Raw genomic sequence first — 17,674 nt, 5'->3', positions numbered from 1 at the left:
CCCAATTAACCAGTTTCCACACGTTTTTACAATTTTTACTGCGTATCATTCAATATGACGATATCGATTATCAGAAAAATTCCGGATCGATCGCTAGATGCTAACACTAGCAATACCACACCAGTCAAAATGACTGGTTCTACAATCTTATAAATGTGTCACCTCTTGTTTAGAGATCATGGTCCCAGATGGATTAATAATACCAAAAATGTACTACACAACATGGAATTCCTTCTGTAAGAAAGTAATAAATCAGTAAATACAAAAATATTCTATTATTACGTATTTTTCAAAGACCAGTCATTTTCACTGGTTTCGGTAGAAATAACTTCGTATTAACTATCGGTAATTCTAGTATTAAGATTCAGCCGTGGAAATCACGAAGAATCAGAAAAACAAGTAAGAAGCTAAGAATGTATGAATCGGTAGAACGAGAGGAATTTCGGATATGAAATCGGAATCGCGCGTGTGACTTGGGAAATATAAATGGCGGACGCGTGTGTCGGCATGCATTGCCGTTTTCTCTGGCCGATCCGAGTCGAAATGCCGGGTAACATAGCGAAATTCTCAGCGAATAAAGCACGGCCCTGGCGGAATTTCGAATTCGCGCCCGCAATACGATCAATCTCCGACTGCTCGTTATCCGTCGAGTTCTCCACGCTGGTCGAGTTACTTGACTTTAAGTGCCTTCCCCTTGCACCATAGCTAGCCGTATAGATGCCAGAAGCGTTTTCTACGACGGCCAGCTCCTCTTTGTTGATATCGATAAAATGACAACCGTCCCGCGGTTATATTCGGTGTGCCGTGAAACTTCCTTTTTCTCTTTTGTCGAATAATTTCACCGGTTTATCGCGAAACGTCAACGATCGTTTGGTCTAGCAACGATTCACTTGCATAGTTATTTTCATGCACGTTCATTTGTTTCTTTTTCCATCACAGATAGTTATTTGCTGGATGTTGCGTATTTTTTGATTTTGCACAAGTAACTTCGCTGTCTTTAACCATTTTACGCTCAAATTGTTCTCCTATGTATAGCGTGAATGCTTAAACTGTTTTATATTAAAACAGGTAACACGTAGCTGATATATCTTTTTCAAGATAAATAAGATAGAATATTCGGTTAAACAGAAAACAGTCTGTGCACGTATACATATATCATGGTTATATAGGCGTGTGTGGAAAAGAGACGAGGGTTATATTGTATCAGGTTGTACGAAAAGTTCCTTTCGTTTTATAAGGAAGTAGTAGATGCACAACATTTTTTGTTTTATATTCAGGGCACTGCTTTGTAAGGATTTTCCTCCATAATCAAATTGACAGCTGCGCATCATGCAGCGGAATCGGAGCTCGCCATTTTTTGTTTTATATTATTTTATTGAATTATGTTTGATCCATTTTATTCTATTACTACAAAATGGATCATACATGAATCCATAAAATAATATAAAATAAAAAATGTTGTGCATCTGTTATTTCACTTATGAAACGAAAGAAACATTTGGGACAACCTAATGGAAATAAATTTATGAAGCAAACCTTTTGATAGCAGAAGATCCACTATAATGGTGTATTGGAACCGCTTATCGATCTACATCGATGTAAAAATTCTGAAAAAACAGAGGTTTAGCAGTTTCAGAAAGTAACTTCAATAATTCTAAAGAAAACATGAAGATGATATTATGCTTCTTTTACATTCATACATCATGTTTAACAATCACGTACTCTTTTCTAATAAACAATAGCTATTGGAGATTTGCTTTCTGCTTAACAAGCACGTCAATTATATATTCATTTACTTTGCAGCTTAACAAAATGATATCTAAATTAATCTTGCCGGGTATATTCGACCGCTGTATGTATTTTCACATTATCATGCTGCAATTCTATCGATCTATGAGGAAGTGAAAAATTTATTTAGACGTTTATTTAGACGAAAAAGATTATTTAAACGTTGAAGGGCAGAGCCGAATCAAAGAGATGATCGAACTTGCACGCAGTTCGCGGTGATCGTCGCGGTTTAACCGCGTGGCAGAATTTAGAATCCGTGACCGCCGATTAATCTCTGGGCGCTCGTTATCCGTCAGGTTCTCCACGCTGGTCGCGCCTGGAGTTTAAGTGCTCCGCCCGGTGGATGGTCTACGATGGTTCCCGGAAGTGTTTTCCACGCTATTGCGACGGACGATATGAATCGACCTCTGCTGGCACGGAACGTGGATGAACCAGAAGTGCGCGCACCCTTTTCCCAACTTCGTATTTCGCGGAACACACGCGCAAAAAATTTATCGCGCGATCTTTGACCGTTTTATCATAGAGATTGCTGGCTGGGAATTCGAATCGGCGCTCTGATGCTCGAAAATGGAGGGCCGGCGAATTAAAAGATACTCGAGAGACGCTAAAATTCGACCGACGAACCGTCCGTAGATTGAAAAATTAAGGTAAGAGCGGACGAGAAAAGTTGCGCGAGGAAATGGTAGGGAAAGTGGTAAATAAATTTAATAGGGAGAGATGTATTGAAGAATTAGTTGCTTGGGAATGTATAGAAGAAGTGAAAAGGAATAGGAAAAGGTATATAGAGAATGATATCAAATTAAGAGGGAAAAGTATAAATATTTAGAAAATTAAAATTTGGGTAAATAGGATATTCGATGTTGAGGAAATTAAAATTGCGGAATTTAAAGGGGGAAAAAATTGGAGGGTTTAAGAATACGTATGGTAGTAAATATATTTATAAAATTAGGAATTATGTAATATTAATACTCAATATATATAAACAATCGACAATAATTAAATTGCGATAATTGAAATGTTCGAAAGAAATCTCAAAGTGCAAAGACAGAAATATGCAATCGACGATTCTAAAAATGACTAACCAATAAAAAGTCTAATTGAAATAATTTGAACCTAAGATGTTTTGACATCGCAATATTTGTAATGATTTCGTATCACTTCGTGTTTCGAGAAAAAGGATACGCGATTCAGCTAGATGTTTGCTGGATGAGGTTCAGAATGCGTAGTACGTTTCTTTGGGGGTTGGGCGGACAAAGTCGGAGGACTAACTACTTGCTAAGTCCTCGAGGTTCTCCTGAAGAGAACAGGGAGAAATTGCGATCTCGTTGATTGCTGTAGTTCGACTACGGCTGGCATATCGAGGGTTGTAGTTGCCCCAGGGACAATAATTAGACCGACGAAAAATCTGGTGACAATCGAGGAACCAGAAGTTCCATAAGTTCCAATGTTCTTAACCTTTGCTGTTAATTAATAGATACGCTTTTGATACTTTCTTCTTTAGAAGGAATATGCTTTTGATCTTTAATGATAAATTGTAATATCTTTACATTTTATACATTCTTCAAAAAATATGTACTCCCTTCTTTTCAAAGTTTTGTGATGCAAATTACAGCTGAAATATATATAAAAAAATAAACGAATTCTATATTCTTCCGATAGCCTTTGTTCTAATTAATAAAATAATATTAAACTTCCATTATTGTTCAGACGGTGCAATTAAAATTTCAATATTTTATTCGGCCATCTATTCAAGCTGCTAACTATAAACGCAATCGAATTTCTAATAAAACGGACGACGAACAATTCGGTTCTTCCGTTGCAGACGTTCAAGAGGGGATGAAAATGCGACTGCAGAACGTGTAAAAATAAGACAATCGAATGAACCGGAGAATAATGCATTTACAGGGGAATTGTAACAAATTCGTCGTAGACGAAATTAACGAATAACTAATTAAATCGGAAGGAAGGATTCTCCGGGGTCGAGGTAGGTTAATGATTAATTAAAGCGAGACAGGGGCGCGACAATTATTTTGAGCGAATCGCGATCGATTCAAAGCGTGATGCGAAAACACGTGGCGGCCGTTTCGTTCCAACGATTGTCACGCACGTCACATGCTGTGGGCTAGCCGCAATAAGGTCGATATAATTGATGATTAACACTGCCAAGTTCTAAATCCGCTGCTGCCATTAGTTTTAACGAGCAGCCGTTTCTAACTATCGAAATCCGTCATCTGTCCCGGCCAATTTGCGCGCTTATCAAACGTTCCGCTCGTTCGATTTCCTCTGCCGTTCAACGACCAGCTTTTCGCTTCTAATTCCGCCCCAATGTGGCGGCGATCGGCCGCTGGTCCTCGCAGAATTCCCAAAGAAAGAAAAAAACACAAGAAGAAGGTACACGATTTTTGTCGATCTTTTTATTTTACTGTCATTTTATAACAAAAGGAGAATATTTTGATATAAAATAGCTAGAAATGCAAAGACTCACGAAAGTATTTGAACACTTCTGGACACGTTTCATGAATATGTTATGTGTGTTATACGAAGCATTTTGAGATTTCATTAGCACTTTTCTGAGGCTCCACTATCGCGATTAACATTGATAAAGTTTGCAACTATCACAAATGTATTCGAATAGTGGATTATCCATTACATTAATAAACCTGAGTATTCAGTAAAATCATATTCCCGACATTTATGATACGATGGGATGACTGTTCGTACTGTATAATAATTTTTCATTATATATACGTTTGCAATACATATCATTTATAGGCATTCAAAACGGTTTCAAATTTTATCAATATAATCGTGGCAATCTTATCTTATTACAGTGTTAACGAAATTTCAAAATGTTTCAGATAATATCCACCATATGGATATTAAAGTTTTCTATGCTAAGCTTTCAAGTACTTTCGCGAGTTTTCAAATACTTTCGTAATTGTTAAGACAAATAATATTTTAATTTCTTCAATAGTATTAGTATTACGACAAGCAGTATTTTTCATGTGGTGAAAAATATGGGTAAATAGGCGTGCAGTCATAGAATCAAATAAAACGACAATCTTGATAACGTATGTCAAATTAAGCAACAACTTATGGAATTATAAAACTATGTTGGGAAAAATGTGAAATATCACTTATCGTGTTCTTTCTCTGTAATTTTCAAAGTATTTCCACCAAACGAAACTTCAGCGATCGATCTCTTTAATTCGCATGATTGCTTGCGCAATCGACCAGTTGCAACTTGTAACTAAGTTGTTTTGGAGATCCGGGGACCAGAGCCAACTGAGATTATCGAAAACTGTAGTACGATTAAATAGAGAACTGTCCGCAAATAAATAACATAAATAATCCGTCGAACGTACCGACATATAATGTTCGTGGAATGCACTGGCAACTTGGCACGATTAATAGCGCGAATGTTCCTCGAACGCGTGACCAGATGCTTCAGGAATTTCGGGCAATCATTATTGTTAATACGTATTACGTGTGAGTTAATATTATTTCGCGTGACATTCTGTTTGCAATATTCGGTCTTGACAGTGGATCTACTTTGTCTTGTATTTGCTAGACTTCCGGTTCCACCAAGGTCCTTGAATCTTTATATTCAAATTTTGTAAATTCGAACAAGAAACCACCCGAAACTTAAGAAGGTTTTTAACGATAAGAAGACAAGATTAGATTAAAAAATGATTTGACAGACACAAGAGATTTAAGTTTTGCGAATTTACAAATTTTTTTTATAATTCATAGCAAATTTGAAACGTATCTTTCTTTAACGATCACTTCCTTGAATTTGAAGCAAATAATGCAAATTCAATTTCTCATAATATCAAAGATTTACACAGTGAAATGGAGTCGAATATGAATAACACAGATCCTCCATACTTTGGACGAATGAGCAACGCGATGACTTTCTATCTATAGGGTTGGCAACTAAGTGATTGCGGATTTTATCATTAGGTGGTATTGACAAAATCCGCAATCACTTAGTTGCCAATCCAATAGATTGAAAGAGAATAAGATCAGCTGACTGACATTCACGACGTTCGAAAACGGTAGCAATTAATGACTGTTCGTCGCACGTAATACGCTTCTGGATTCGCCGACAGTCGTCTCCTCGTAGCACTCGGCTACAAACGCAACTTCATCTTCTTCATTGCGATATTTAATTTCTCAGGGACGTGTTTCCATTACAAAATATTTCTGTGTTTGTCTGCGAACTTCCCTAAGAGTTTATGAGGAAACTCTGCCGTTAGCCTGCTACGAAAACCTCTTGTTGTTTGCCCGCCAGTTGCCACGCCGCGCCGCGCCGCCCTCTTCCGCGTCCCGTTGCCTCAGCCTCCGCTCGTTCGCCCTTTCCATCGTCCTCCCTTCGCCCGTGGAAGCTCGCACACCGCGTAAAACTCGGTTCCTCGAGCACGGCCGCAGCCGAGACTCCGCGAGTCCCGAAGAGCCTGCGGACGAGACCGCCTAACTTGCATAATACATTTTAATTTATAGCGATATTAATTAACAACTCCGTCTGTTCGCTCGTCCGCACGTACATGCTCCAATGGGGCTGATGTGTCTTGGATTCCGCTGTTTGGCAACCAAAAGGAAAAATTCCTCGTCAAACAGTCTTGAGGGATCGTTGGGCATCGGCTGAAAGTCAGAAAGATACAAAACGATATTTCTAGAGGGAAAGGATATAAAGTTGGCGTAGAGTATGGTAGAAATAATTTATTTTGACGTTTAAAACTGTTACGAGATGGTGTTATGGTTATGTCTGACAGATCGAGGATTTTTATACACTTTTATATTTTTATGGACGTAACTATAGAAATTTTATTTCACGTGCTAAATATTATAATCAACACTCTATTTTAAATATTTTTTATATCTTTGCATATTACATGCGTTGCGTGCGTTTTCGCATCTCGAAATTTCTCCGGAAGTCATAAAAATTCCTAGTTTAACAACAAAAGTGATCGAGAAAGATTTGATTGAACAAAGGAATAGGTAGATTTATCGAGAGGAATAATTTTTTTTTATTTCGATGTATTTTACAATCAATTCTCATTGAGAATTATAAGTAAATTATTCTGGCGTCGTACTATGTCGTGTTTAATAAGAGAGAAGAACATGTCACGCGATAATTCCAAAACGAAACCCTTTGATTACCTAGATTGGTATCTGTAGCTGCTCGATGACAACGCTCATCGTATCTGTCGTAAGCAATAATTTTCGCGCTCGTGCCATTATCCTATACAAGCTACCAATAGTGGAAAGATCGAAAAGTGGGAAACTAAGAAGGAGAGTCGGTTATAAAGTGTTCATTTCCTAAGTCTAAGACTCTAATAAGTAAGGAAACATAATGGAAATTGCCTGGTGAAATTTTCGAACAGGAACTAAACAAATACGGAAGCTCAGTAAGATTGAAAGAATAGAGCTACGAAATGTCGGGTTCTGGTCGGGCGTGTTGTACGCTTGGCGAATTTTTGGTACTTCAAGCGATAGAGGCCGCAAAACGGTCGAGCTTTCACACTTGTCTCATCGTCACGTTGACTGTTGGCATCGCACCGTTGCGATCTGCGCAGGAAGCGACTGAGAATCTCGAAGGTTGGCCCACGTCCAATAAACATCTTTGGTATAATCTAACGACATTTCGACCCTCCACACCTACTCATTCGCTGTGATATATAGCAATATCGATCGAGCAAGCCCCTACGAAGATTTACTGGCAAACCGATTGAAACGAGCGAAATTTAACTCAAACGTTAACACACGCATATGATAATTGAATTGCAGTTTAATTGATCGTAATTAATAGTTGGAAGTTTTGAGGGCAGTAGTACATATTGTAAAAGATCGAATTTCGTAAAATCATGATTTAGTGCAAAAAAAAAAAAATATATATATATATATATCCGAGACTAAACAAGATTTTGTTTTTGGTTAAATAATCACAGTGTCTGCTGGACAATCTTACGTATCGTCAGTCAACGATATCCAACAACTACAAATCGACCACGTTTCCGGATACTCGCGAACATTTGTTTTCCTTGTTCAACGTACAGCGGGATTAACGGATATATTAAGCAGGATGTAGCTAAAGAAGCAGACAAATTTGAAAGTTAAGTAGGGACGCGTAATAAGATTGATATCGAAGTTGGCAAACCGTGTGTTGGCTAGATCATTTCGTCAGCTAAACCAGGTGCGAGTTATTTGCTAGAAAATCATGCATTTATTTCGCTGGAAGTCACTCCTAGACACCTTGATCGTTATTTATATAATATTTTCTCAAATTTCTGTAATATAGATTTAAAGAGTGGTATAATTGCACACTAGAAAGCAGAAATTCTTTAAATACAAAAGATTACAGTGTTCGTCGTGTGTTATAGAAATTTAGAAATCGGCCGGGTTGAAAATTAAATTAATAGAGGAAATTGGACAGTTTAAGAAATAGAATACTAGACAGCCGGAAATTTATAGATCCTTGGAACCGTGAATTGAGTTAACATAGACAATCAATAAAATCATAAAATAAAGAATCGTCAAGAGTGTTAGACATGTTTATAACATAGACCAATGCAAAAGAGAAACGTTTGAAGAAACGAGATGAAATTATAATATATAAAGGCAAAGAAGCAGGAAAAGTGAAATATTTGACGAGTCGAGAATTCACGAAATGCGAGGACGCGGGATTAGTGAAGTAGGAAACTGGGGGATTTGTAAATTAGAGGACTAGTACTAACTCATTATACTAATTGTGTTGTTTCGAAGTATCGCGCAGAGGAGATACTTATGCGAACAGCTTAATCGCGCGCGAAGATAAAACGAATAGTAACTTCAATTCGTTTCTGTGTACATACGTTTTAATCAACGCTGTCATTTATGTGGCTCGAGTACTTGCCCGTGGCATCCGTATTTAACACGAACGAACGACAGAAAAAGCGTAGTTAAATTAACGGGAAATTATCACGAGCCAGGCAATAATTATTTATAGTTGAATCTGAGTTGAATTATCGCTCTACTTCGCAAACTGTGCGCGCGCGATTTTCCTCTCGTTTAAACCGCGCCCGGCATTTAATGCAAAATTATCAATTCAATTGCGAACGTTGTGAAAATTAAAACAGTGTTTCTCGTTCGATCGATTGGCACTCGTGGATTCGCATTAACATCGCAATATTATTGTGAAAATTGTCGTCTCGTCAGTTAATTGAAGGATAATGGAAACAGGAGGAAAATGATATTTTTCAAGCCTAACAAACAGGCTGTGGGGTTTCATAAATGCAATTAAACAAAACAGCAAAATTTGGATGAAAATTTGTTTTATCCATTAAAATATCATAACGACTACTTTACTTTTCATACCTTTTTATATTCTAGCACGTTATATGGGCTCCGTACATTTTCGCATAAATGGATAAAAATCCGAATTAATAAAAGTATACATTTCAAATTCACTGAATCTTGTTTACCGATAGACTACGGTATTAACTCTTCAATTTCCATAGGCACATGCAGTGCAATAAAATTAGTAGTTCATATACATATTTTAATGCATTATAATGAGAAATTTAGTATTTGTTCAAACATTAATTCACCGATGGCATTTTTAGTTTCATTCATTTCTTACAAATTCGTGAAATCTATGAGTCTCGTTTTTGTTTTGATAGAGATACAAATGAACAAAACTTCTTGCGCTATATCATAATCTTCTTACACTAGAACTACCACATCAGTCAAATTTACTGGTTTTATTATAGTCAAATTTTATTTTAAAATTCCTACTTCATGTTATACTTTTTCCGCAATGATGTAATAACTTCCGCAACGATAACTAAAAGAATAATATAATGAATTTTATTTTGTTTTTTATGTATTCAAACTCAAAATAATTTTGTACCAAGGCCACTTACACCAATGACTGGTACTTGTCAAAGTGTAAAAAAGTCCTGCAATCTGTTTATCGAACCCCAATTAACCAGTTTCCTCGTTTTGTACAACTTCCCACGTGTTTTTAAAAATTTTATTGCGTATCATTCGATATGCTGATATCAGTAATCAGGAAAATTCCGCATCGATCGCTAGATCGCTAAATGCTAATGCTGGTCATGGTCTCAGATGGGTTAATAATACCAAAAATATACTACATAACATGGAATTCCTTCTGTAAAAATAAAAACATTCTATTATCACGTATTTTTTGAAGATCAATCATTTTGGCTGGTTTTGGTAGAAATAGGTTCGTGCTAACTATCGGTAGTTCTAGTGTTAATAGGAATTTAAGGGTTGAAACTCGTTTCCCTCGATAAAGTTGTTTGTAACATCTCGGTTTTCGATTAATCCTCCCTTAAATCTCTTTCCTTCCTTTTTGCACGATACATATATAAATGGTAACCGGAAGTTTCATTTCAGGTTTCAGATCAACGTTCTACCCATTGATCGGGAAAGACGAGCCGGATTAGTAGCTGACCAATTCTGTGTACACGTGCCAGCAAAATTATTGTTTTTCTTGTTTGGTGTTCGCGTAGGAGAAGGCAGAAATAAGGAAAAGAAATTATCATGCTGGAGTCTCGCCGGAAGTGTCTTGTATAAATACAGCTGTCGCGCGCTACGCAAAAGGAGGTGAGTGCAAAACAACTTACCCGATGTGTTTTGACTCTCTGTCACTTTTAGAGCCGGTGAACGGGGTAAGCGATACTCCACCATCGCAGACATTCTTTCGTCGAAGGAAGAAAGGCGTGAAGAGAGAAGAGGGTTAAAAAATTTGTGAAAGGAAACCAGATCTAAAAATGTCTAATCCTCCCGATCTTTTTCGAAACTTTTTTATCCCTTCTAATATTAAATCGCCAACTTTTGCTACGAACGTAGAATATTAAGACATTGGGCACGCGATTCGAGTGATTTCAGCAGACTCGGGAAGAGAATATTGCGAAATCGGGAAATTCGTAAAAAGATCGATGAAGAAAGAAACGATAAAAAGGAAAATGAAACCATACACGTCAATGAAAATTTGGTAATTATAACTGTCGAAAGAAAAGGAAAATGAAAAATAACTGATCTGCGAAATTAACGCATTTTCAAATTGCTAAATTGTTAAATTAACAAATAAAATTCCAAACTTTCTTGCGGAACAATTATTTTTTGTATTTAAGAATTTAACAAATTGTAATTAATTATAATAAATACCACCGGTATCATTTAAAATACATCCATCTTACATCTGAAACGGCATAAAGCGTGATTTCCAAAAAACGAAAATGAAAAGCGAACGCAGGGTAATTAGACCATCTTGGATGCCATTCGAAAAGGAACCTCGACCCAACGACGAACACGGTACCAGAGTTCGGTCTGGTTCCGAGCGCATACGCGAAAAACTAATTACCATTACGCCTCTCTCGGAGCGGAACCGTCTCGGGAAAAATGAACAGAAATGTCCTACACCGTGATCCCTGTCCCAGCCTCGTTATTTTTAGTATCGAGATACTGGCCGAAGAGAGAAGAGACACGGTCAAAGGGAAGCGACAGACCAACCAGCTAGAAGCAACGTGGAAAGAGTAAAAGAGACAATTGTGCAACTAAGTATGTTGTAATTAAACAGTAGGCAAAGAGAATCCAGCTACTATGCAGTGTATAAGTACATTGCCCCTCATAAGTATCTGAATACTTTGTTCAATTCAAAGTAACAGTCGATGGTCAAATGCACAAATGAATGATGAATTAACATTAATTAGAAACATCACTTGCTATCTTATTATAATATCAACAGATCAGATCAGCAGGAGAGTAATATATTTTATTATTTATTATTTATTACATATATTTATTATTTATATATCATTGCTCGCATCAAAAAAAATTTCTATCAATTTAGAGGAACCTTCGTGATCTGATTTGTAATCCAACAACTAAACAATCTGAAAATAATGAGCTTGTCGAGATTTCACGATTATAAACACCGGCTTTATTGTTGCATATTGGCTTTTAAAAACACTTTAATCGTAAGTACGATAATCATAAAATTCGATTTATCTGTACTTTGTGACTGAAAATAACCGAGTGTCTACTTTTGAACGATAGTGTACTTGGAAGCTTGTCGAAGTTTCGTATAGAGACGCGTGTTCACGCGTGCCACCTCGCATACCTATACGCACCTCGCACGGCCACTGGTATTAAAGCTACATGCATCGTTGTCCTGGTAAAAGAGGGCCACCGCGTGACCAAGGGAGGAGTACTCTTAAAATGTTATGACGTGGAACTCGTGATTTCATGGAACATTTAATCACTATATTGGTAAATAGCCGAAACAGGGGTTCTCGGACATTGGACTGCAAAGGGTATTCCATTGCTTTGCTCGATGCTGATGCGATCGTTGAAGAGAATTTGAAATGGAGCATCGAGAATTTATGGGCTTCTATTTGGTATTTATGTAGGATGAATCAGGCTTGAAACAAAGATAGAGTATAATTATATTTGAAATAATGGGCGAATACAAATAATTCAGAAATATCATTTTGTGGCAGTTTTTTTTGTATATAAGAAGTATATCTATTGCATAAAATATTTGCTCCGAACCGAATTTAATATCAAAACATTTGATCAGACGAAGAAGCACGAGATTCAAATACGAAAAGAAATGTATCTAAATCGACGTATTATTATACTATATACTCACTTGCTACGAAAGATTGATCATTTTAATCAAACGAATTGTAAATTTCGTATATTGCAATTTAATAACTTACAGTAGAGCTGCATTTAAAAGTTCCAACTCATAGAAAGACAGTAAGTTCAATAAATACAGTTCATATAATAGCACTTCATTGATTTCGTCCATCTACGATTTTTCTCTTACAGTATAATCCTTACATAATGGAAGTGCACATTCAGATAAATACATTCAATCAGCAATGATCAGACAGTCGTAGCTACTAGTTCCACTATTTCTATAAATCGTGTGTACATAAATAATATCCTACACTAATTTACACACAGTGTACATGAATTAAATGACTTATTTCCAAAATTATAATAAATATATAACATAATTATATAATATAAAATGAAATTATAATAAAAGCAAACACGTACAAGATCACCAGTCAAACGATACGCTCATCCGCTACATCTACTGTAACGAGGATCGAGTATGAGGAGATATCGAGAACCACTGTATGCGGTCTCTCGCGAAGCTACTCGAGCCAAATAGTTACGCCGTAGGATCCCCTTTTCCCTTTCTCTGTTCGCTGACGGCTGCATCGGTGGAGCAGTTAGAGTGTCGGAAAAGGCCATGGAGGACCGAGGGGGTGGGTTCGGGTCTCGTAGCGACGGGGGTGTGTACCAATTATACAGACACAACTATTGTGCGGCTCTCATTAAACGACGCCAACAAATTCGATTACTTCTGCTTCCAAATTTTGCCTCGGCCCCCGGTAAATGCTGGCATCGGCACCTTCACCCTTACACCAAGGGTGGAAAATACGTCGGTGGAGAGAGCATTCTCCACGGTTCGAACTCGTTGCTATCCTCTCCCCCCACCTACTTTCCATCCCACCCGACCCCAACGTCGAGAATTTATTTTACGACTAAACAGAAAATTAGTGAGCGTTTGGGTTTGCGGTGTTTAGGTCTTTTGCACCGCCGTGGTTCGAACCGCGGTCGACTAGGCCATGGGGGTGGCGGAACCACCGCGTTCCACGAATGTCTCGCTGCGTATCGAAATTAATTGAGTTCCGGAGCAATGAGCGCCGTCTTACGGAATTGAAACATTTTTACAATGGTTAAAGGCTGGGTTTCGTGTGCTTGGAAATAGGCTCGAGGGTCGTTCAAGAGATCGAATGGGTAATGAATTGTGTCTTATTGGATTGAAATGGCTTTTAGGTCTGTTCTTGTTTAGGGTTGCAAAGATAGGGTGTATAAGTTATAGGAAATTTAATCTAAATGTCTATTCGAGGTATGTGACCATCGATGCTTGTGATGTATTTCTTTTTCGATCATAGAACGCCAATTTTCTGAAACCCAACGAAAATCGTGTTATGTCGGAGCTAACTAAAAACTAACTGTCGCACGTTTGGAAACACACACTTTTGCTAGAATATCCCTACAAACTATGTACCAACTGTTATACTTTACTTACACTGCCTATCGATTAAAACTTACTTAAAACTAGAATTTAATATTACGAGACTTAGCATCGCGTATTTTATCGAAGTCCCAATCCACGAATAATGAATAAACTTCAAAAGTACTTCAATGCCGAACGTAACAGTGTAATAGCACCATGCAAGCACCACTTCACTTTCAATATTTCAAAAAAAAAAAAAAAAAAAAAACAGGATAAATAAATAAAGAAAAAGGAAAAGAACGCAGTTCCAGGAAACAGAAGAGACCGAAAGCTCGACTTTGGAAGAAGACTCCCTGCCCGTATCGTTAAGAGAAAACATTTAATTGGCGTTGCAACCGGAGCGCAAACGAACTCAGACGGGCAGCGCTGCGAGGGTGATTTATTATTTAATCTTCTAGACGAGTGATTTTTATCTGGCCGGCCGCCACGATATCCGAGGCCGAAAAGCTACCCCCTGCCCGTTACCGTTTACCGACCTCGGGTCAGTAATGGTTATGCTTGTCATTATCGCCGTGTCGTACGAATCGTCTGGCTGCTCGCAGCCCCGGCCACGACCAATGGACTGCAGCACTTGAACTCGTTATGCCGTGCGGTGCAATTCCGCGACCGTTTCGGCCCATTCTCGCTTAAACGTTGCGAAAAGGGGGTTGGAGGCTCGAATTTACCGCTACACAAGGCCTGGGAAAAAGTTTCTTGGACGATACGCGTCAAAAGAAACACGATATCTGGCCGACGTTCCGCTGCCCCTGTAATTGCCCCGGGAGTTCATGGAATTGATAAAGCCAACTCTTCTACGATGCCTGCAACTTCGATATGGGAAGTCATGTGTTAATTGCTGTTTGAATTCGTGTAGAGGATTTACGCGAAACGTTGAATTTTCGGGTAAGGAAGTTATATTTTGGAGAAAGATTAGGGTGATTTATTGTCATAGGATGTTTTCTATCTTCTTTGGTTTGTAGTTTATTGTTTAAATTTCACACTGTGGAAACCGAGACAGAGTACATTCTTGGAGGGTATTTTATAGTATCGTCGAGACAAGGTGAGGAAATTTCATTCTTTGTATTGATTCATCTGTACAGTTCATATACAAAGACGTAGATGTGGGAAGTTAAGGAAAGTCTGAAACAAATCTCTATTTGCGTTCAATTGTTTAATTACGTTTATAGAAGTGCGAATTTCATGTGAAAATAGGAGCTTCGAAGCATCTCAAATTCTACCATTGCCTAAAAAATCCGAATCTAACGAACGCTCGTAGGTTTCCAAAGCAAAGCACAAGAAAAAAAAGAACACAAAATACACAATGCAAAACGTCAGTCCTCTCGACCTTCGCTTCACCATACGAAGAACTCAGCGGCTTGGTTCGAGAAAGCAGAAAAAGGTAGAACAATAAACGCTGAAAGTAGGAAAATAAAAGAGGGTGCATCGATCCTAGGCGAAGCGACAGGTCCACGGTCTTTCGTTCCGCTCACCGTGAAAAGTTTAATGACTTTTTGTTAATTAACATCCCGTCGGACAGGTTTAGAGCAGCTACGGGTCACTTCGGTCCCTCTGCCCCCTATCCTCTCCACCTCTCCTGCTCCTTTCACCCCCTTTCAACCCCTCGAATCGACGTTTCCGTTGCAGCTGGAAATGCCGGCGCGTAACGTGCACGCGCGTACTTCTCGTCCGTTTTGCGTGGAATCGCGAACACGCCGCGCGAAACAATTTACCAGACGATAAATTTTTATAGAAGGGCGCGCAGGAGACCGTCCGAAAGGGTATGGGGGATGGTCACCGCTGAAACGGAATTGAATCGATATATTTACGTGCCGTTTACCGGAGGGAAAGGGTTGGAGTTAGCGCTCGTGTAATTGCAGGGCACACACTGACTGGGGGATTAGGGGTGCGATCTGACTCCTGCTATTGTTTTGACGTGCCGCGAACAAGAATTATTTCGCTTAATCGAGTTCTTTGCCATTTAAAGAACTTGCTTCACCCTAATTCACGGAAGTCTTGTTCAGTAAAAATTTGTGTTTTTCGTAGGAATAATTCAATGAGATTTAAATGGAGATAAGAGGAGGACGAGTTAGTTGAATTTTATATTATTTCTGATTGATTTTCTGATTGATCGAGAGATTCATATGAAATTATCTACTACCTGTATTATACTACGAACAATTTTTCATTTTCGGTTTCAACCTGTCAATTTAATTCTTTTACTTACAACAGCGATAAAACGGAGCCAAAGTGACATGTTTGTATCTTCCAATAGTAAATTCTCCGATCGTTTCTATCAACAAATATCGATTACGCAGTCCGTTTCATTAATACTGCTTCCACTTGCACGTTTCTAATTCAACAAATTTTTAATGAAAAAGTGCGACGAACTCGCGAAACAACTAAGTACACGGTACAGATTCGCCAATGTTTTATGGAATGTTAGGCTACAGGTAGATTTTTATACATCAAAGATAGAACAAAACGAATGATGCTATGATACAGTCCTTGAGAAGCATTGTACAGTATATATTTGACAGAAATTGCTAGCATACTATTCCCCATCGTTATCGAAATGTCAGGTAACGAGGATAGGAGTAGCGCGACCGCGGTGTAGCCTCCGGAATTTCTCAGCCGCTGATATTTTCGCGTTCGTCAACGGCGATTGAACTTTAGACGGCGGTGTGCCTCGGGGACCGATAAAAGCCGATCCATTCCATTATCGCGGCCGCGCGCTGACAGTCCGCGCGGATTAATACCCGCTCGCGTGCCGCCAGAGTAAGCGGCGTCCTCGGAATTTATTGTAATTGGTCTTTTGATATAACGGCGACCCACTCACGTGCCGGGCATTTCCCTCCATACCATCCGTGCCTCCCGTGCATTTTGTTCGTGTCTCGAACACGGCTTTCTAGAATAACGATAATACTTCCACGGGGATGAAAAGCGAAATTGGTTAACTCCCTCGAGGACAAATATGGGTGCAAACGTTATCAAACGTGTCTCTCGTGATAAAAAGCGATATACGCGTCATTGGACAGTGTCCGCGAACGTTAACATATTAGGACGAGACAGTGGACAAATGTGGGAACTTTTATATCCAAATAGAACACGACAGGTACTAGATGTTTTGCATTTCGTCTTAGGTTATGAGTACAGTGAATGCGAGTGTACTAACGAACGAAAAAATATCTGAAGATGGCTGGTATTCTCAGGGATTTATAAATTGCTCGCTGTGACGTATTAAGTGTATCCAATTACGTATCTATTGTAACCATAACCTCATGTTATATAAAACACGAATCGCGCAGCGACAAGGCTAGACAAAGAATAGTATCTTAATATACGAGAACACTTCTTAAATAGAAATACAGAAGAAAAGTGTAGTGATTTATAGGGTTTATTTTTTAATACTCACCTTGGTATTTAGAATTATTTGAACTCTCTTCGAGTAACAAATAAATTCACGTTAGTAAACCTTCCGTTTCTTGAAACTTTGAATACCAGTTACGTAAATTGGCAAGTTTAGCAAAAAATTATGTTAATCAGTTTCTCCTGCAAGAGGTCCGCATATCAGTTTTCGTTAACGTTGATCTTATTTCAATGTGGCGATCTTGCCCATATCTATACCTCAAATGCCCAATAGAGCAAAGGTACGACAAAAGCTGGTGGTTTTCGAGATCGAGGAAGCCTCGAAGACTTTTCATCTCGGTGTCTCGTCCTTCATCCTCAGACGAACGTTCTTCCCTTCCATCGTTGAAGAACGCAGGAATTCCGTGGAATAACCTGTGAGCTTACAGG

At 38.4% G+C, this 17,674-nt stretch overlaps 2 long non-coding RNA genes across 3 annotated transcripts in view; one reads left to right on the top strand and one right to left on the bottom strand.

Annotated features, from left to right (window-relative positions):
* Positions 1-10,811, top strand: part of LOC105682180 — a 127,822-nt gene extending 117,011 nt beyond the window's left edge. For both annotated transcript variants that reach the window (XR_001102832.3, XR_004460898.1), the window contains exons 3-4: positions 10,192-10,401; positions 10,453-10,811. This is a non-coding gene — a long non-coding RNA (uncharacterized LOC105682180). The remainder of the gene's footprint in view (positions 1-10,191; positions 10,402-10,452) is intronic.
* Positions 2,717-17,674, bottom strand: part of LOC117151171 — an 81,023-nt gene continuing 66,065 nt past the window's right edge. Inside the window, exons 2-3 of the long non-coding RNA XR_004460899.1 lie at positions 6,336-6,432; positions 2,717-6,245 (exon numbers count right to left, since the gene is read on the bottom strand). This is a non-coding gene — a long non-coding RNA (uncharacterized LOC117151171). The remainder of the gene's footprint in view (positions 6,246-6,335; positions 6,433-17,674) is intronic.

Source organism: Bombus impatiens, unplaced genomic scaffold (assembly GCF_000188095.3).
Source record: "Bombus impatiens unplaced genomic scaffold, BIMP_2.2 scf_0102, whole genome shotgun sequence".
NCBI lineage: Eukaryota > Metazoa > Arthropoda > Insecta > Hymenoptera > Apidae > Bombus > Bombus impatiens.
The sequence above is the reverse complement of the archived record's forward strand: the minus strand, read 5'-3'. Positions and strand labels throughout refer to the sequence as shown.